The sequence below is a fragment of the Perca fluviatilis genome, chromosome 19 (assembly GCF_010015445.1).
Source record: "Perca fluviatilis chromosome 19, GENO_Pfluv_1.0, whole genome shotgun sequence".
NCBI lineage: Eukaryota > Metazoa > Chordata > Actinopteri > Perciformes > Percidae > Perca > Perca fluviatilis.
The window spans coordinates 3,595,913-3,618,867 of record NC_053130.1 but is presented as its reverse complement, the minus strand read 5'-3'; positions in this window follow the sequence as shown (position 1 = coordinate 3,618,867).

The following is a 22,955-nucleotide window of genomic DNA, read 5'->3' as shown; positions in this document are numbered from 1 at the left end:
GCTATTAGGATGTGATATATTGATTTGAAAATAATTTAAGTTTAGGAAGTTGTTTCGTCTCTACATCAAGTTAACTTTCAGGATTTTTATCTATCCTCTGTTCTGGGCACTCTTGTGTCTTTTGGAAACTGCACTTTGCACTTCAAACTGTTTTTAAGGAAATATATTCAACAAAAAAAAAGATTCCAGAAGTTTGTTTACCTTCTTCATTGAGGGATGACACAATTTGGCTAGAAGGACAAGGCTTGACTCACTCCTCTTGGTGCTCTGTCAAGTAAATATCTGTATGTGTTTCTCACGTTTGTTCTTCTCTCTCCGTGCTCTGAAACACTGTTTAAGTGCAATGTACAAAGAAAAATCTTAGACCTGGAGAACCAGTTTTAAGATCAGCTAAGTGTATACTCTTTAAAATTATAATCAAATCTGAACTATCTGAAACAATCAATGTAGCATGTTGTACCGGACTGAACCGTAATTGCAACATTCATAGAAAATGTCCTTTTTTTTAAAAAAGACTTCTGATACAGTATGTTGTCAAACTTCTGTCAGTTTCATGATGTTACATCGAAATCATGATTGTATATTTGGAGCAGATGTATTCAGGATTCCCTGCAATGTCCAGCCGCGTCCTGCTGCGTCCGCTGCGTTCACCCATGCTCTGCAGCGCCACGTTACATCCCGCAACGTCCTGCTGTGATGTTCATACGCACAGAGTAGTCAGGATCCGGAATTGGAGACTGCACTACTCAGTATGACACGATGTGCCCTGCTATGACATTAACTACAACGACTACCTTCAAAGTCACTGTTCTATTATTAATGTGACTATTATTTGCCACTGTTCATCACACCCCCAACCAGCCCCGTCAGACACCGCCTACCAAGAGTCTGGGTCTGCCGAGGTTTCTTCCTAAAAGGGAGTTTCTCCTTGCCACTGTCGCAACAGCCACTGCTAATGCTTGCTCTTGAGGGAATTACTGTAATTGTTGGGGCTTTGGAAATTATAGAGTGTGGTCTAGACCTACTCTATCTGTAAAGTGTCTCGAGATAACTCTGTTATGATTTGATACTATAAATAAAATTGAATTGAATTAATATTTTCAAAGCGCTTGAATGAATCCAAATTCTCCAATGACAGATTTACATTTCACTTTCCATGATATAGGACCGATGGAGGAGCATTGTGGGCGGCAGAGATTTAAACCTTTAACTGAAAATTCTTAGTCGGGGACACCCTAAAGTTTTAAGTTTGTTGTGTTAATGACAAGAAATCCCTGTAACACTAATGACTGCGACATGACTTTAAAAAGTGAGGGAGGGTTTATCTTCCCCCAGGCAGCCCGAGACTGTGAGATGAGTTCACTTGAATCACATCCTAGAAATGTGTGTTTGTGTTTGTGTGGGTGTGTATGTGTGTGTGTTTCTGTGTTGTGCAAAGACTGAATTTCTTAGGTAACAGGCTGAGTCTTGCCCAACTGAACTTACAGTAATCAGATGTATTTGTCAGAATTTTAAATTAAAGGGGCTGGCTTATCGCAAGCCATCTAATCTTCTGCTGTTCATCACTTTTTGCAGCTTTTGTTCGTTTTTTTGTTCATTATTTCAAAGACAGAGTGGTTGGAAAATTTGTTCAAAACCTGGAGCATTTTGTTATGTTTGCCATAAATTTACAGCTAATTTGACTTATGCTAATGTGGACGTTGTTGGCCTTTTTGACAAGGCTGATTCCTTATTAAATGTATTTCTTCCATGCCACGTTAAATCAATGAAGTGACATAAAATAGTGATTCAGTAAGGGTCATACATTATGATAATAAAAAAAGAATAGTTAATTGACTTTGCAAGATTTATCTATGGAAAACTCGTTGAAATATTTCAGGGCTCTGGATCTCAACTGATCCTGGGCCCGCCCTGTGACCGGCAGTCAACTGTGTTGTACGGTGAGTATTTCATGAGAACCCATGAATCACTGTCTCCGGTGTGGTTACAACATCATGACTGACAGGGTTTAGTTTGGGACTTTCAACCGTAATCGTTAGCGATTTCACACTGTGGGAGCTCTGCTTAATGACAATGGCATTTTTTTGTGTCACATCAGCACATTTAATGTTTAAACTATTAGGATGATGCAACTAAACGTTGGTGATGGCGGCATCACAAACGCAAATTGAAAAAAGTTAATATTTGTTACTATGGACAGCCTGTTCTCATAAACCAAATGTTCAAAAAGCTACGAAAAGTTAAGCACTATAATTGGAAAAGTATGCGACGTATTCAGCTGACGGTCTCCTAGTTTTGTACTACATCCTACATTTTCGTAGGATATCATAAGAACCCGTTCATGAAAATGTGTTCGGAATACAAACAAATTGAAAACAAACTTTCACAAGAGAGCAAATATTTTTAAACCTTTTTTTGTTTCATCATTTTTGGTTCACCACATGCTGTTTTGATTTGTAGTTTATTTCCTCTTTTATTTTTTTTTTGTTGTTTTTCCAAAAAATTATGTGATGACCTAAATGCACGGACCCGGCAGTCTCAACTGATGAGCTTTCACAACCTTAGCAGAATTTTTAACAGACTTAAAAATACCATAAAACTACTAAAACCATAACAAACCTCTAATATTGTGTGTTCACGTGAAGCCCTTTCTGCTTTCTATTCGGCACATCAAATTGCATCTACTTCCTTGGGTAAACATGATGAAGAAGGAAATAATATAACAATATGTCAGCTTATATATAAAGCTTTTATTGCCAAATTAACAAACGAAAAGTGAATGCCCTATGTTCCCACAGCCCTTTGTTCCCACATTTCTAAAAAATAATTCCCAAATTAGGCCCTATGTTCCCACATTTCCTTTTTCATAAATTTGTATCAGATTGTATCCCCCTTTCTCCCAATTTGGTAGCCAATTACACCCAACCTATTATCCAGTAGTAAATAGACTACATATGGAATGTAACCCTAACCCTAACATAGGGTCTAATTTTAAGAAAAATTGGGGGAAAATGTGGGAACATAGGCCTGTGGGACCATACTACACACTACACTAATACACTAAGTATTACATTTCAATAATAATTTATAATTCATAAATAACCAGCTTTTCAAAGCTTTTCAAAAAAACTATTTTAAGCTCATTAAACTATTAAAAAAACAGTTACATAACAGTTTAACTCGCATGGCTCCCATTATCCTCAGTGACACGCTCTCTTCCACTTCGCCTGACAACTCTTCTCCAAAACAAACAGCTCTGAGATAACAGCTCAGCCCATAGATTCACTCACTCAAAGCAGATGCTATGCGTGAAATAAAAACAGGACACGTAATTTCACTGTGTGTAGTGTTAACTACGCTAACTAACCATGTGTTGTGAACCGCGTGTGAGCCTCAGTGATGTGAAGAACAGGACCGAGATACATACTGTATATAAATGCGCTCTGCCTGCCATATGCCAACGCTCCGGTAAGTCCGTCACCCCGTCTCTGCCTGGGCATGCCCCAGCTGCCCGCACATTTTTTGACAAACTCAGACGTTGGCAAAATGGCGATTTATCCCTTTAAATGTGAATAAACGACAGTTACACTCACCCACAGCAAATGCTCTTTCCGTTTTGATTGGTGGTATCTTGACAACTCACCATTACCTTGTTTTCCTGTGACTGTGTTGATGCAACTTGTACATTACAGCCACTCAAACGGGAAGGAGTACACAACGGATATTTAAAAAAAAAATTTGAAGACTTAATTAAGGCAGCAGGCGCGTGTTGTTAAGGCAGGCTGCCTAAACTGGAAAGTGCTGCGGGAAACCCTGAGGTAAAACAATAGGAACTTAATCAGTCAACAGGAAAGAGGATATCAGGATAAAATGAGACTAAAACTGTTAGGTAATTCATTTTCTTCTACACCAAGTTGTCGGACTGGAGCAGGTTGCAGGATTGGGTCTCAGCTAGTCTCGCTTCTGCCAGACCTTCCTCCACAGCGCTGCAGACGTAGGTCTGGCTAGTCCACACAGCATTCTGGGAAGGGAGAAAAAGTGCTCTGTTATATTTGCATTTCTTTAAACCAATCATGTTTGTCAATGGCCAGCTAAAAGCGTACATGTGTGCTTACAGAAACTCCTGAAAATGTTCATACATTTATTGAATGCAATAGTTATTTTCAAATTTCCACTTTCTGCACCCTTTCCAATCGTCTTCCACCCCCTAACAGTCTCTCGTCTCCCCTACCTCCCCCTTGTCTCTACAATGTTATATACAGTATTTGGCCTTTACCCCACATGGCCTTTATTCCAGATTACATGCCACATCGTCCATCAATATCTCGCATCCACCTGTTTGAGCTGTTGGAACTTTTTGTACTCAAATGTGTCACCTTGTGAATGTTAATGCATTCAGTACATCTGAAGAGAAACATGTACAACATGTTCCATGTACAAATTGCACGCATATTTGGCCTTATATGTGCCGTTGGTAGGATTGCGAAGGTCCAGGACCTAGTCAAAAATTTTGAACATCAACAACTTCTCAGTCCCTTGCCGCTTTCCACTAAAGCCCAAAACTGTCTCCTAAGCCCCTCCCCCCACAAAGGAGAATGAATGCGTGTGCATGAGCAGTGATTGGCACACAGTTAGACACCCGCCCCTGGCCCTGATTGGTGCATCTGAACAGGGAGCGGTGGATTTTTGCAAATCGCACTACAGGCTGTAGGTGGTGCCAGATGAGCCAGACATTTACAATTTGGTTAGCATATTTTTCTGGTAATCTAAAACACATTTTTTGAATAAAATGCGACTTTGTAACACTATTTTTGTGGAAGAAATGCACAAAAAGGTCTACAAATCTGCAGCTCTGATTAATATTGCCATGCTGGAGTCTTTGAGCTACTCAAACTCAAGAATAGATCGCCACAGCAGCAATATCCCATCCTCACAAATCAAAGAAAAGAAGCTAGTTCTGGGGGCTGATTTCTGTGTTCTGTTTATTTCGCGCAGACTGCAGTCTTTGGAATTAGTCATGTAATATTTAGGTTTGTATGGAAAGCTTTACAAGCCTTGCTCTGTTTGTGTGGTTGTCAGGGTTTTCTCCAGAAAAGGCTTGCCCCCCGGTTTTTTCCCCCCCCCCCCCCCCCCCCCGAAAGGCAGCCTTTTGAAGTTGCTAGTAAGAAAAGCCATGTTGTGATAATAACAGAATTAAGGATGACAAAATCAACAATTTTTCTGACATTTTTGTCTCTTTTTCGACACCTTTTGGCGCTTTTTTTATTATTTTTTTTACGTTTAACGCTTCTTTTCACTACCATGTATACATAGCACTTACTAACACCAACTTAATACCAGTTTTAAAATTATTTTTGGAATTCATGGTCAATAAACCTCATTTATAGGAAATTATATCTAATTGTCGAGTTAAAACAGCTCAGAAATTATGAATTATTTAGACTAATATTAAATAAAGGATCATCACAGAAGGGTATATGTTAATGTTCAGTCGGGATAATGTCTCTAAACATTTAAAGCTGTAGTGCGTAGTTTCTGTCGCCCCCATGAGGAATTCTAAGTAATGACAACAAAACTGGCGCGTCCACATGATACAAGCCTTCCGTGGTCACGCGTGGGATACACTGGGGGAAACCCTGTTTGTGTCAGTCATGTTTCACGATTCTCTAGAACGGACTCGGCAAAGTTTGCATGACCCATAATCCCAATGGCCATAATTATGAAAACCGGTTAAAAAAAATACTGGCTTTGTTTTAGGTGGATTTAATCACCCATGCAACCTTTTAATCTATAAAAAAATATTTTAGAAAGACACATGGCTGTCAAGTTGTATTTTTTTCCGCTTATTTTACAGTTTACTGTCTCCATATCATTATGATGTCGAACTAGCCTCTTGCCAGAGGCCTGACAGGTTCAAATGTATCTTAAAAAGGTTAAACTTATTTCCTTGGCTGAAACGGATTGAAACAGTTCCCTTCACAGTCGCATGCTCTGCATGGCTTCCTGTTACATTTTGTCCTGTTCTTGCGTGTCAGCACCGTGTTGTGTGACTTTCAACACCACGTAATCAAGTCAATCTCATTCTGCACCTGCTGTGCCTCGCTGAATAGAAACCACAGCGCCGTGAATGCCCTCTATCCCCATTATATCTTCATCTTCACCCTAAATCAACCTGTCCTTCATGCTGTCCTGGTTGCAACAGGTTGGGGAGTTTTGCAGATGCGGATATAACTGGCAGCAAATCATGTTGAAAATCATAAACTGAACATATCAAGGAAATAAAAGTTATAACAGTCTTCACATCTAACTCCTGGTGAGAGAGCAAATATTAAGAACATCACTAGAGGGTAGGGATGCCAATGATAAACCATTAGAAACAATATTGGTAAAATAGAAGACTAGTGGGTTAAATCGGCCGTCCTAAACACAGAGTATACCAGGAAGACATATAGCTGACAACATTGCAGGTGGCGGTTGTGGAGACAGATCAGAAATACACACCACGAGCCGCTGTGGAGCGTCTGCATGTGTCCACGACAATGCACGGACGGAACATCGTGGCTGCAAGTCTGCAGCTGTCCAGGGAACGCAGGGAGTATGTCCAAGCCTCCCGGGATGGGGTGAACTGGGAGTCCTTTGCGTGCTTGTTGGTTAACGGTTAATGATCAGTTAACAAGAAATAAAACTTTAAATTACTATTTTACTTTGCCAACATGCCTCCCAGCAGCCTCATTAGTCCAGTCCAAAGTCAAAGCAACCTCTTAATCTCCCTGTCCTTCACACTGCCTTATTTGGCATCTGACCTTTGAAAGTGTGAATTTTTTTTATTTTTTCGGCAACATTTTTTTGTGTGTGTGTTCCTATAATTCTAAAGTGGAAGTAAAAATGAAGGGCTACAACTCCTCACCCCTCGTCACTGTGCTTGTTCAATCACTGTTTGATTCGTAGGAGTGCGTAGTCTATTAATGTGCGTGTGTGTGTGCGTGTGTGCGTGCGTGCGTGCTTTGATGAGGCTTTTGCTCTCTTTGTCTCCTCTCTGTCTATTCACAACAACTCACATCTCACATGGATTCCGGTTCTTTCCGGCTCTCCTCGTCACGTTTCTCTGACAGCAGACACAACAAGACCCCATTAACATTCCCGCTCAGACAAAAAAAAACCCCAGAGCTGCCCTTCCTGCATACAGTATGCATCACTGGTGCTAATGGATACTTTAATTTGTTCCTATCTCTGATGGCACGTACAGTAGCCCGAGGCTATTTAAATGATTTGTCTGTCCATTCCAGCATTTATTTCAGTTTGGTTTCGAGCTGGCTGCTGCCGTTTTTTGTTTTTTTTTGCTCTTGACCCAAAGAAACAAACATCTAATATGGCTGCAACTAACAATTATTTTCTTTGTCGATTAATCTGTGGATTATTTCCTCGATTAATTGATTAGTTGTTTGGTCTATAAAATGTATAAAAATGTGGATCAGTGTTTCTCAAAAAGCCCAAGATGACGTCCTCAAATGTCTTGTTTTGTCCACAACTCAAAGATATTCAGTTTACTGTCACAGAGGAGAGAAGAAACTAGAAAATATTCACTTTTAAAGTGCCCATATTATGAAAAAAAACACTTTTACTGGGATTTATGGTGTTATTTTGTGTCTCTGGTGCTTCCACACGCATACAAACTTGAAAAAAACAACAACATCCATGCTGTTTTGAGTGAGATCCGGTTTATGAATGTATCCTGCCTTCAGTCTCTGGTTGAGCTGGTCAAAATCGGCAGGGCTGTCTACGTCATTGGCCGAAACATTTGGTGTGTGCTAACCACTTTAGCTAATGCCACATCAGCTAGCTGTTTCTCCAACTACAGGGACATGAAAGTAGTTCTATAGTGTTGTAGCAGTGTTTTGCCATTGAGAACGAGGTGGCTAACCGCTAGCAGCGCTAGCTTCTAGCTGGTAGTCCTTACCTAGCTATTGCGCATGTGCGACTCCCAACAGAGATGGAACAGAAGTGAGAGGCCTCACTCTGTAGCTAAAACAGAGAGCTCAACACACAGGGTGAAAAGAGGAGCTGCAGCAATGTGCAGTACGACAAAAATATAGTGATTTTTTGAAAATTAAACCATGTAAACCTATTCTGGTACAACCTCAAAATACAATTATGAACCTGAACATGAGAATAATATGGGCACTTTAACAAGCTGACATCAGAGAATTTTTCTGCTTTGTTCATGAAAATTAACTCAAACCGATTAATCGTTTATCAAAACAGTTGGCGCGTAATTTAATAGTTGATAACTAATCGATTTAATCAATTCGTCTTTGAATCTCTAAATGTATTTAATCAACCATAACAATTTATCTTAGGGGTCCCTCTGACAAAATCTGAAATCAGTCTGTGACAAACTGTGAACCGCGGCTATATTGTGATACTCAACATGGAAAATGCTGGTTTCTTGACACTCGGGGCTCAGTCTGGATTTAAACAAGGTCTAGTTGAGGTCAGGGCTCTGAAAGGCTCTTTATTTCTGCGCCACCTCTCTCTTTGCTCTCCTTACATTTCCTCCCCCAGTCCTCCACTCCCCTCAGCCTTCACCACCCTCCTATCACCTCCCCCTCTCCAGCTGATCACGCTCCCACAGCGTGGACCCGCCAATGGCGGCAGGGCATCGTCTTACAGTGTTAGAGCTGGACACTGCTACAGGCAAACCCCCTTAGCTGCGCCCTGGCTGTCCAGGAATAGCTGCTCTTCATTCTTAAACGTGAGCCAGGCTGACATCTCCAAAAGAAGATGGCCCCCATGATGCTGCAAATGGGTTCATGCTGTCTACACGTGAGAACGTGCAGGATGGTCAGATGCAGCATAAACTGCAGGAGTAGGTTAGCCTTCAGTTAGTCTATATCAAAGACATTTTTATTTAGGGGATTGCTCCGGTGCCCGCGGAGATTCAGCCGGATGTCCCTCATTTTTGGCCGGATGTCTGTCACCTTCTCCTATTTTGTGTTGGCATTCTAAACTCCGGTCGATCTAAGTTGACCTACAACAGATAAACTTAAAATATTCTAAGAACTCTGAATTCTAGTTTGTTATGATTTAGAGAAGTCTTTGTAGCTGTGGAATGATTTATCTTAACCTCTCCACCCACTTTCTGTCAGAGCTTCCTTATCTCCTGTAGACAGTCTCTTTTGCCACGCTGTGACCAAAAATAGATCCTTGAGTCTGCAGCCATGCCCACAGTTCTGTGAGGCTGCTGAACTAAATGCTATTGCAAGCATGCTACTGTAACGTACTTGATGATGGTGCCAGATGAAAAGTCAGGCGATCGCCAACCTTATTAAACCCAGTTCAGCATAAAGATTCGCAATGAGACAAAACCATTTATGAACGTTGCAGGGGAAATTTGCAGCGGTCTGAAACAGCCCGTCTCAGCTCGACTCAAACCAGCTGATGGCGTCGCTGCGACTCAGCTGGTCAAGTCTCCAGAGGCTGGTTTTAGAACGTAATTGATGTCACCTGTTTCAACAGCCAATAGAGACTCAGCTGGTCGAGTGTCCAGAGGCTGGTTTTAGAACGTAAGAGACGTCTCCTGTTTCAACAGCCAATAGAGAAGTCAGATGGTGGAGTCTCCAGAGGCTGGTTTTAGAACGTAAGAGATGTCTCCTGTTTCAACAGCCAATAGAGACTCAGCTGGTCGAGTCTCCAGAGGCTGGTTTAAGAATGTAAGGGACGTCTCCTGTTTCAACAGCCAATAGTCAGCTGGTAAAGTCAGCTACAAACTATAGAAATAAGATGATTCATAAACCATTTTATTTATATGTTACAAACTGTAAATTGGTCGAAATGGAAGTTTTTTTAGACGGAGGCTTAACGAGCTCCAGCGAGCATGGTAATGTGGTCTAGCGAGCTAGAGAGTGACTGAAGAGAGAGAGCGCCCAGCGGCGTTAGGACAAAGCAGTGAATCAGAGAAATAAATCTTTTCTTTGATTCATCACTAGAAATGCAGCAAGCATCTGACTGTCACTAACGTTATCCACACTCATATTTAGACACAACAAATTATATATCCAGCTTCAAAAAAGCCAGAAAATTGGACACAAGAATGGAAGTACAAAGAGTCGTTTCTATGCAGATGATACACCATCTCCTCTCGTTGCATTGGTATAAACTGGCAGGTTTCAGAACGCTGCAGAGCGGCGGGTGGCAAATAGTTGCAAGTTTTAAAACATTGGGGCTGGGGGCCGGGATCTGGGCTTTAGGACCTTTTTGGACAACAAAAAAATCCCTTTTTTTTTTTTCCAAAGCAAACCACCAATGTTGACACAATTTTAACTAAAAGGCAAAAACCTTGTGGTTGTCCAAGAGTCACATATGTTGCTGAGATATTTTAGTCTGAACTTCAGATCAGATATTTCTTTATGTGAAAGAGCTTCAATGTGTTATGCTATTATTATTGAGCTTAGTGTGGACTGGTTTTATACTTAACCCTAATGGTCAAATTTGACCCATTTTCATGAAGTTTTTATACCACAAATGTGTATTTCTTTCAACCAAATTGTCAAAATAAACGCTCTTCACAGGTAAAATAAATGATCAGTTCACTACTTTCATTTAACTTGGGTGTTTTATTCAATTTAATAGCATTTGAAGAAAAAGAAAATTATAAAAGAAGCGCAGCAAAAATCAACAAAAACATCGGAAAAAGTGACAAAAACAATGGAAATGGCGACAAAAGAAAAACAAGTTTTAATTTTAAATTTTGAACCAGAAAATCAAAAAGTTGCATATTCGATAGGAAGACAACACAAGGGTTAACAAACGTGCAGTGCTTCCATTAGCTGTAGAGTAACTTGTATCGCTGCACTTATTTTACGAGTTGGGTGTGAGAGCCGGTTGGTTGTGCTGGTCCACGACTGTTTCCCCATGCGACCAATCCAGAGCTTTGTAGACAGAGTTAAGATTGGGATATAGTCTTCCTTTAGCAGAGTCAGAATATATTCTGACCAAAGTGACAGAAATATTAAGTGTGATACGCGATATGTCAGTCTATACTCATTGGTTAAACCAAAAAATAACCACAGATCCCAACCAGAAATAGGCTTACATTGAACACAATGTCGGGCTGAAGTTCAGTCAGGTTATTGGGCTTCTTCTTCTCAGCCATTGGTTGCCATCTATTTAACTTGCAGGGACTTGAAATTTGGTTGTGATAGACTGGGTTATTTTAATCCTGCTTTCACTTTTGCTTTTGGAGAAAGGTCAGATTTAATGTCACGTTTATTTGATTTGATTTTAGTTCATGTTATGTGGACTTCAACATGGAAAAATGCAGATATGGTTTTTGATGTGTGGTGTAGCCGGGAAAGAGGCTTTACTCTGCTTTGTTTACTTTTAGGGGCATGCACACGCACGATTGCACACATGCATATGCGCGCACACACACACACACACACACACACACACACACAGACACAGACACACACACAGACACACACACACACATTTCTGCCACAGAGGAATGTGATCTTCTGCTTTTTGAGTTAAACAGCCAGAATCATCACTCAGACACAAACATACACTCTGAGGAACAAGATTCTCACATGACACACACAAACACACACAAACCAAACAACTCTGTTTAAGGTAAAACATGCTTTGGTTTATAACCTTATAAACTGAGCAGTCTTCATTGTTTATCATCAAACAGCAACAACTGGACAGACCTGCTGTGACCAGAAGGATGAAGAGGAATCCTCACCCTCCTCACCTCTGTATGGATTTTTCCAACAGATCAGTGTAATCCAATAATCCAGTGTTAACCGTACACCTAACCCTGACCTCTGACCTCAGCCTTCAGACTGATCCATTATATTGACATATAGTGCTGTACAGCAACCACACTCTTGAACTGAGGTTTTGACTTGATTTTTTTTTCACCAAAGAACAAAAAAATACGTTCGAGAAGAAGCAGGCATAATGCTTATATAGTCCTGCCCCTACTTCACGATATCATATTATTACAGACAAAAATCAATTAGATATGCATATCCATCATACAACACTTACACGTACAACAATACAAAGACATACAACTATACACTTACATTACGTTTAAATTCCTATATTCAGGTCTCCTCCCTTCTGTATTGGTCGAGTATTGTTTGCTGAGGCAAAGACAGGAAAATAAAGAGGAAGTTGTCCGTTATTGGTTTTAATTCTGCAATTAATTATGTTCATGTCTCTGTTTTTGAATTATGTCATGGCAGCTGAACATATGTTTGTCTGGACGGTCAACCAACAACCCGATGCTTGCACAAACTAACCTCTCTGAACCCATGTGCTATCAGTCTGACGACGATAGCCTCTGGGAGAAAGGGCCAATATTTCTCTGGTTTCAGTGTAGCCAGCAGTCGTTTGGGCGAAGTCTTCCTTTTTCATGTGCCAGAACGGAAAAGCAACTTGAGAAGCAAGAATGGAGTTGAGAGACGACGTCTCTATAAACAGATGTCATACATTTGAATGCAGATGAATAAATAAAAAGCTAATACAAAGCTAAATCATTGTCCAACCACAAGTTGATGAGTTTGCATTTCGGCCAATTCGTTCCGCCTCACACGGACTGTTTATGTGCGTGCAACAAAAGCCCAAAGTCATATGTGATTGGTTAACTCTCTGAGGACAAAAGTCGCACCAGCAAGTCCAAGCAATGTTTGACAACACTCCTACTCAAAAAGCGATATTTGCATTACATTTATTTACTATTTTATTCATATCTTACACTACTTTTGTGAACCCAAGGCTTTTGTAAATTCATTTCAAGCACTAAAACAATTGAGTGTAGTTATGTTTTCGCAAGAGATTTGAGAAATATTTATTCCGCTTTAGGTCCAAATTATCTCTTTATACATTGCTCTGAAACAATTTGGGGCGTCACTATACAGAAAGCTGAGTTTTTTTCTGAACATTTTGATGTACAACGTATGGGAATTATGGTTATATGCAAATACCTTTTTTAAAAGGAGAATTCAAGCAGATAGAAGATATGTAAAAATGCCCTTAGACCTCAGAGGGTTAATACTACTCTGACTGCAAATGTAAACCGGAATGCTTGGCATACCAAAGTCTCTACCAAACCACTATTGATTAGGCTTATTGCTTTGACAGGACTTGGGGTCCGTTATTTAAATGAACTGTATTAATATAGCTTTAAAAGGAAAATGGTCAAATATTGGGTCGTTTTAAATGGTCAGAATTCAGAGATGTTCTTACGGAACTTAACTTTTAACGAGTAATTTAAAGTGCTCATATTATGCTTTTTGGCTTTTTCCCTTTCCTTTATTGTGTTATATATCTTTTTGTTGTGCACGTTATAGGTTTACTAAGTGAAAAAGCCCAAAGTCCCCCCCAAAGGGACTTACCATCTCCAACAGAAAACATTGTTCACCAACTGCTCCAAACAGTTCTATTGTAGTCCAGCCTTTACTTCAGAGACACACGTGGTCACTTTGTAACACACGTTATAATGCTCACCTAGCTGCTAGCATGGCACGCCCTCATACTCTGCTTCTGACTGGCTAGTAGTCCTTATCCTAGGTAATGTCAGGGCACGCCCTCATACTCTGATTCTGACTGGCTAGTAGTCCTTACCTAGGTACTGTCAGGGCACGCCCTCATACTCTGCTTCTGACTGGCTAGTAGTCCTTACCTAGGTAATGTCAGGGCACGCCCTCATACTCTGCTTCTGACTGGCTAGTAGTCCTTACCTAGGTACTGTCAGGGCACGACCTCATACTCTGGAAAGTTTGTAAGTACACCAGAAGTTTATGAACACTTGCCTGCTCTCTTCTGCTCTCTGTTGTTGCTGCTGCTGCTGCTGCTACCTGCAGTTAGACGAGTGCTTAGGGCCGTCTACAAATTACTACACCGAAAAGAGTTACAACAAAAATATTTATTAATTCAATGATTAAATAAGGTAATGTCTCCAAACTTACCTCAATTATTACTTGTCTCCTGCTAGTTATACTACAGCACTTACTTAAAAAAAAAAAGTTAAATTAATAAATATTTTTGTTGCATCTCTTTTCGGTGTTGTAATTTGTGGCCACGGCCCTAAGCACTCCTACAGCAGCAACAACAACAGCAGAGAGCAGAAGCCAGCAGGCAAGTGTTATTTACATAAACTTCTGGTGTACTTACAAACTTTCCAATCCATCGTTTTATGAGTACATAACCTATATATACTAGTGTAGACGTTTGGTATCATTTCGGGCATTATTAGTGGGGTAACTTACGAGATACAAACGTGGGTCCGTTAGCCCCTGCGCTAAGCTATTCAGCGGCTAACGCTACTCTAGCTAACTCTCCCAATGTTAGACCCAGGTGAAAAAAGCTTCTGGGGGGGTGTTTGGCTCGAGGTCATGGTGCAAAGGACCCTAGGGTGAATTACTCCGAACCATCACTTTAAAAGTTGACTTACGATTTGTTCCAAAAGACTTTTGAGAACAACCCTGGTAAGTGGTCCGTAGACTAAGGACAATCATACAGTTTTTATGAGACTGTGCCATTCTTCATCCCCATCTCCTCTATTATCTTTGCAGAAAACATTTGGACTGGATTTGGACATTTATGCTCAAACTAGATTCAAGAGGTATGTTTTGACATTGCATGAAACAGTAGTATGGATTTATAACACATCATTATGATTGTAAGTTTATTAAAAGGTATGCATGCACATTGCTGCTTTTGTTCCGTCTTTCTTGTTTCTTCCTTTTGCAGAAGCAGCAGGCCGATGCATGTCTCCCAGGCAGCCTGTCTCTGTTTAGTCCATGTTTATAAAGTGCTGCTGACGTCAGGACTTGGAGCAGTGAGCTTTATTAAACACAGGATGCCATTACACATTTACTTTTTACTGCATTATGTAACTGAACTTTAATAAAGACGCTCTTTGAGGAGCAGCTTGCTACTGGGAAAGAATAATGCACTCTGCTTTTCATCTGGTGCACAAATAGACGGAGCTAAAAGGTTCCTGCAGAGTATCTGATGTGGTTGTTGATAAGGGAAGGGACGGCTGTTCGCATGATGGCATATCTACACATGCTGCAGCAAACAAAGTTAGTTCTGTGGAAAGAAGAAGTTGGTTTTGGTGCTTGGCACTAAACCAAATATATTATATATAATATATATATATATATATATATGTGTATGTGTGTGTGTGTGTGTGTGTGTGTGTGTGTGTGTGTGTGTGTATGTATGTATATATGTGTGTGTGATATACTACAGTATCTGAGCCAGGTAAGTTCCCAATATGAGACTCCCAGCACAATAAAAAAAAAAACGTGCTGTGTTCTGAATCTGTTTTTTTTTTCCTGCAGAACATTTAGTACTGCAGGGCTAATCTGGGAGCTGAAACAGCACTTTGTACCCACATTTGGTGTCGCGGTCAAGGCCACAACCTACTTGCAGCACTGCTAACCCGACCCTGTAACCTGTTTCACGAACTCCTCTGCCTTTCTGCCCTCCAAAAGCTAAAGATTTCAAATGTGTTGCATTGCCATAAATCAGAAATCAGTTCCCAGTGGTTGTTTAGGCCCTGGTGTGTGGAGCTCAGCCCCAGAAACACCCTTCAGGTTATGGGACGAAGCCAGCAGTGAAAGCATGGAAACAGGAAGGTCTTTGTTGTTGCTTGCTGTTTTTTGTTTTTTTTTATAGCAAAATAGTCCAACCTGAGCACCATAGACAGACGCTGCTCTATTTGTGCATGGTTGGTTGAGTACATAAGTATGGTGCTAAAACAGTATCATAAGTATTTGTAACTTGTGAAACACAATGCACAAATAAATGCAGAGGGATCCGTATCTATAAAGGTGTATCTGTGTCCGTGACTCTTATTTGTAACTCGTATTTCATCATTTGTAAAAGAACTTAGTATTTTTCAATTTAAATATACGTGTAAATCTCCTTCTATGTGTGTGGGTACTTTTGAGACTGTTTTTCCGCGCCGTTTGTGGCCAGAAGATATTCGTAACTCAGGTGACAATCCCAGCACTCTCCACTAGATGGCAGTAATGCAACACTTATGGATGCGAACTGCTGTTAAACCACACAAATAAGCCTTGTTAAATGTTTCAGAGAGACGGTTGGCACCATAGACATAATAGAATCTACTTGATGTTCCTCCAGGTAAGTTGATATTATTAGGACTTTGTCGTCAGATAAATTACATTTATGTTTTCAGCATCATTGTTGCTGTGCATTTACAATTTCCTTTGTGTTGTTATGGTGGAAGTTTGCTACTTTTTAGAGTGTGCTAACGGCAAATAGCGATGCTAACTTAGCTAGCTCGTTAAAGTCAGGAATTTGCAGTCTGAAATATTAAGCGCTGCTTAAACTGTTAGTGGGTCCAGTTTTAAAGCTTGTGAATATATTTGGTAGGCCTATCATATGAAACTAGATGATCTAAGGAATCAATCGATGATGTTGTAAGTTAAACTATAAAGAATTTAAATTTAACATTTGCTCGACATATTGTAACCATGTTATTAGTACAGTAATTGCAACACACTGTAAGACAAAATGTATGTGCAGTTGTACACTGACAAACAATGATAGTTTAATCACTAAATCTGCCATGTTTTACAGATCTGACTGATCAGATGCTGTCCTGGACACCTGTTTGATGAGGTTTACCTGGACCAAAAAACCCCCCCCCAAAAGGTTAAAAGGGGGGGGGGGGGGGGGCCCCCCCCCCCCCAAGTGATGATGGTCTGAAGACAACACAGCAGCATCAGGACAGATTCAGTATCCACAGGATGACTTCTGTGACCTGAGAGCCTACATTACCAGCTGACACATCCTCAGTAGAAAATAAACCCTTTAATCTGGGTGAGGACATGATCTGGACTGTTATCTGCTACTCTGTGCATTATGTATACACACTTTATATTTACATTTCATTGACTATGAATAAAGTGCTTTATTTCTATGCAGGGTTTGGTCATTTTTAAGTTCAGTAGTAAGGCTCCTTAAGTGTTATATAACATGTTTTTTCACAAAGACGTTTAAACAGGTGATGTCTGATTTAATGCATGTAGAAGGGTCAAACACTAAGTCCTTTTAACATCCTGACTATAAAAATGTAATCCTTTAAGACAGCTAATAGTGACCGTAAGCAACACAAAACATTTAACAGTTATATACTTTATTGTTTTGACAGATGACAATATTAATAAAACTAAAGTATTTTGGAAAGGGTATTAAATCCAATCTGCAGCTTGAAAAACATTTCACAGCATAAATATAACGGACGGATAAAAACATCAAGTGAAATTTGATTAGTTACTTTGTGAAACAAGAGTCCCTTTCACACAGCCTGATCAATGTCCATGGACAGTACAGTCCTTACAGTAGCAGTTGATACTTTAGTTACTGAGCAGTTGAGAAGTATGACACCTGTGGAGCAATAACGTCCTACTGATGGTTTCTCATACTTTGAGGAGAGTCTGGTGGGTCCAAGTACACCTCATCAGTGGTCAGTCAGATCAGTAAAACACAGCAGATTCAGTGTTAGATTGAACTAAGCTATCATTTTTTATTACGACATTTGGTCTTGAATAAAGGAGCAGTGTAGTGAAGGTGCTAGTTCTGGGTTTATCACCAGGTTCACTCAGGTATGTCAGCCAGAACACCACTTAAGGCAAATATTCCAGAGTTTGAAATGAAGAGCTGAGAGTTGGTTCTTATTCTGTTTATGTCTTCCTTTTTCTTGTTTGAGTTTGAGTGTGTGTGGTTCCTATAAAGAGAGAAACATAATACAAATGAATAAAGGAAACATACTGTTTGTATACACTCATTCCACCTTAAGCAGTAATAACATTACCAAACATAATATAAACAATAGTCGGAATATGGCTATATATCTCAAACTCCAATTCAACCGCTTATTATATGGGATTCTCAGACATTTTCGTGCATCTGTTAAGTTACTGCTAACATAGACAACACTTCATGTTATGAATGATACGCTTTAAAGCCTCCAACAACAAAACGGCAGGATGCTTTTATTTTGAAAATCTAGCAAAGCCTCGCTAGATAAGCCTTGATAGCGGTACAGAAAACAATATGTAACACCACTTACTTCTTATTGTACTCAACCACAAAAGTATTGAACAATCCTAACAAGTAGTAAAAGTATAAACATGTTTAAACACGATGCTACATGTTTAGACCCGACGTACCGAGTCGGGTGAGCCGAAGGCGAACGTGGATATAATTAGCACAATGGTTGCGTAGCGTAGCAACCATTGACATATATATAAGGTACATCCACATCAAATAGCAGAAATAACAGCTGGTTTAACGAAGAAATACAATATCACGATGCAGCAGATAGCCTATACTTACTATTCTCATTTACGCACACTCTGAAGAAAAGGTACCGCTCACAACTACAATCCAACTGACCGACTAACTGTATCATACTTATTAACTGTCACGTCAGCTAGCTATAATATAGCTACCAGCACACACTTGGCCACCCTGTTAACAGCAATGGATAAACGGGAGTAAACGTGAAACATAAAACACAATATGATCAACTGTACTAAATAATAGCAACACTAACATAACTTAGCGCTTAATAATATTTCAGACAGCCATACAAACACCAAGCAAGCCCATGTTACAAGCCTGACTTTAACTAGCTAGCTAGCTAGCTAAGTTAACATCGCTGATTAAGCTGTACAAGAACGTGAATGTTAGCACACTCTAAAAAGTAGCGAACTGTCACTGCCGCCATAACTACACAAAGCGAATTGTAAATGCACTGCAACAATGATGCTGAAAACATGAATGTAGCCTAATTTATCTGACGACAAAGTCCTAATAATGTCAACTTACCTGGAGGAACATCCATTGACATATATAGCAACAACATCAAGTAGATTTTGCGAACAGTGTAGCTAGGCTTCTTCACAACTTTCATTTATTTTAATAGCGGTTGGAATCCATAAGAGTTACATTACCGCCATCTAGTGGAGAGTGCTGGGATTGTCACCTGAGTTACGAATATCTTCTGGCCGCAAACGGCGCGGAAAAACAGTCTCAAAAGTACCCACACACATAGAAGGAGATTTATACGTATATTTACATTGAAAAATACTAAGTTCTTTTACAAATGATGAAATACGAGTTACAAATAAGAGTCACGGACACAGATACACCTTTAAAGATACGGATCCCTCTGCATTTATTTGTGCATTGCCCTTACAGATACGGATCCCTCTGCATTTATTTGTGCATTGTGTTTCACAAGTTACAAATACTTATGATACTGTTTTAGCACCATACATAAGTGTTTTTGCTTTGTGTCACAATAGGGAGTTTTTTATTTTCATTTCTGGAATAAAATTAGTGTTTTTTTTTCAGGTTTTGAATCTGTAGTTCCTACATACTTCTGAATGAGCATTTCTACTTTATATCCTTGGAGACAGAAACTTTATAGTGACACCACACCAATTAAATCTTTTCATTAGCAGCTCTTTTAGATTCAACACAGCTGTGCAATGTACGGGAAACCCTGGGATTTATTAACGACAACCTTTACACAAACAACTAATGGCCAAACTGCTGTGTAATCCTGGTCCCCAGACGATAACTCCTAAGACCAGTCCTTCCAGAAAAATGCAGAGTTTTTTTGTGATTGTTGCGGGCAAAAATCCTTGATTATGCGGCACATTTTCTTAAAAAACGTGATGGAATATGCGGGATATTTATGCAATTTTATGTGGTGAAATTGCGCCAAATGCGGTTTGATGAAAAAGAGAGAGTGATTTCCCCCAACACCCTGCTTTTTTTTTTTACTTTATTTCAAAAAACAGTTTACATATATTCAGTCATCGCAATATGTAAACAAATAAGATACAAAAATATATACAAATGTAAAAATAAAAGTAATAGTCTAAACAGAGGGAAATTAAAAATACAAAAGAGACTTTCAAAAATCGTTAACAATATAGACAGCAGGAGCACTTAGACAAAGACATTTGAGTAGACATCAGATATTAAGATAGCTTTCATATTGAATACCAACTTAAGAGACTCAGAGTACAACATGTCAAATTCAACCTCCAACACCCTGCTTATCGATGATGTTCACGTCGTGTCACTTCATAATGTTCCCATGGCAACAGGGGGAAATGGCTGCTCTTGTGTGAAGTAAATGCAAAATTTTTTCAACTTTCTGCTAAGATATATTATGTGACTCTTTTGCAACGAAAATGCGGGGATTATGAAATCATGCAAGCACCGCATATTTTGTGCGGAAATCGGCAATTTATGCGGCGAAAGTGCGGCGTATTTGAAAATATGCGTCCCCTGCATAAATATGCGGACTTTGGCTGATTATGCATTGAATTATGCGATCGCATAATTGCGTTTTTCTGGAGGGACTGTAAGATAGTTACCCTCAATTTCCACCAACTGCGGAACGGCTGCGCATCCGCTCCGGAACGGCGACAGAGTCATTGGGTTTCCATTAAAGTCAATGTGTGTATTTTCACTGACTGCGGAACGGCTGCGTTCCGACTCCGGAGCAGATACGCAGAGCTTCTATTTTTGCCGGACGCCGGAGAGCTCCGCAGCAATTCAGCACACGGCAGATAGTGCGGGACAGGAAGTCGAGCACAGAAACAAAATAAAACATCCAGTTCATTTTCAAAATAAAATACTCCGTGCTCAAGGCGGATCATATTTCCCTGCACTACACCTTGAAAACGTCATAATGGGCAGAGACAAGTTTTTTGGTTCCGTTTATAGACCCTACATCCTGTTATATCGTGCGATCATGCGTGACATCGCGAGATCTCGTGTGTCCTCTTGACTTCAGCTGTCAGTCGTGGCCGCAATCCGGAAGTGCCGCCTCTGCCTTTGCTCTGTCGAAGCCTGCCTTTGACTTGCAGCTTCTGTGACGTCTGTCTCCGTTGCTCTGATTGGTTGTAGGTCTATCTGTTGTTCTGATTGGTTGTAGGTCTATCCAATTTAGTGCAGAGGCATTTTCTTTCTTGGTTTGGTTGAAACACGCCGCCATAATCCCAGCCCAATGGAGCAGTATCAGACTCATATTCTGACTAGAATCTGAGAAGGACCACGTCAGCCTAGTAAAACACAGTTGTGAGAGTGATCGCTGTCCTCTAAAGGGCAAAGAAAAGAGTTGCGTGATGTGTTACAGCATAAAAATGTTAAAGGAGGTGGTCGAGACACAGGAGACCATTGTTCACAATGGTTTCTTTCAACATTGTTTTTTTATTGAAGCTTTAATTACACTTCATTTTGGGCTTTATTTGTGGCTCAACATTCTCTTATGGCACCACCAGTGATAACAAGTCATGAGTCATGGGTTAGTGCTAATTATAGTTTTTCCTGTGTGCTTGTGTGTGTGTATGTGTGTGTGTGTGTATGCGTGTATGTATGCGTGTGTGTATTTTTGGCTCCTTAAATGCCTACATGTCTCCTTAATGTACAGACAACTCTCCTGGCTATCTTCCAGTCTGTTGCAGCGAGCAGCTCTCAGGCCGATATGGACGCTCTGACTATTTCCATCCTGGTTAACCATCATGACTCTACTCCTTTTCACGACAGCAAAAGAACCTCAGTGCTAAGACAGACGTGCTCAAACCTGTAAGACTTTAATAAAACCATCTATAAAATTCCAAACACATCTCTGGTGCTGGACTTTCTCCCAGGCAAATCCATATGTTTGTGTTCTATGTATGTCTACAGTAAAGTGAAGATATCTATGTGTTCTTAGCAACTCTCACACACTCCTCGTGCCTGCTTGTATTTTCCAACAGGTTTGATTGTGTAATACAAATTCTCGAATAAGTGTGGTTATTTACACAAATCTGAAATTTATTGGGATCCTATGCAATGAAAAAAATGGCTGTCCATTTGTTTAGAACATAACTACAATTTTATTTTTAAATACATGCAATTCATGTCTTGTGCAGGTGTCTTGTATACAGGGGCGTCAGACTGGGGGAAAAATGGTATCGGAGTACCCAGGGGCCTCATGTCAGGAGGGCCCAAAAAGATGCTAGAATGAATAGCTGTGGATACAGGGAGGGGCCCATAGAAAATGCCTTTCTACAGGGCCCAGAATTTTGTGCTACGCCCCTGCTTGTATAGTCTCTTGAGCTTGTTAAGACAAAGCAACGGAAGGTGAAAACAAATGCAGAGCATCACATAGAGAGAGAGAGAGAGATACATTTCCACAACTCTTACACCCCTTATATTCCCCTCAATTGTGTCCAGTTGCACTTTGGCAGGCTACATCGCTCAGAAGTTGAACATGTATTCACCTTCAGATTTCTGTACAGAAGAGGATTAGGGCCACATGTGAAAAAATGTATTGAGTTTGAGATTAAAGTCACAATTCTGAGAATAAAGTCAGAATTCAGACTTTTTTTCTCAGAATTCTTATTTTAAACTCAAATAATGTTTTTTTCAAATGTGGCCCTAATCCTCTTCCGTATTTCTGCTTCCATGCCAATACAATGGAAGTGAACATATGGGGTGGTGATGGCCCAGTGGATATGACACATGCCTTTGCTGTGGGAGACCTGGGTTCTATTCCCACTGCATACATCAACCAGTGTGTCCCTGAGCAAGACACTTAACCCCTAGTTGCTCACAGAGTGTGTGAGCGTGTTACCTCTGACATACATAGCAATCGTAAGTGGCGTTGGATAAAAGCGTCAGCTAAATGTAATGTAAGGTGATTTATTTTGCGCTGCTGAAACATTGGAAATTAGATTTTTTTTTTAGGAATACCACAGCAACTTCTCGTTACAAAATAACCCAAAGACCTCATTGTGAACACTTTACATTAGAACATATTTGAAAGTACTTCGAATGACAATTGTTGACAAAAACATCCTAAAAGTAAAAAATAACTTATTTCACAGGGATCACAG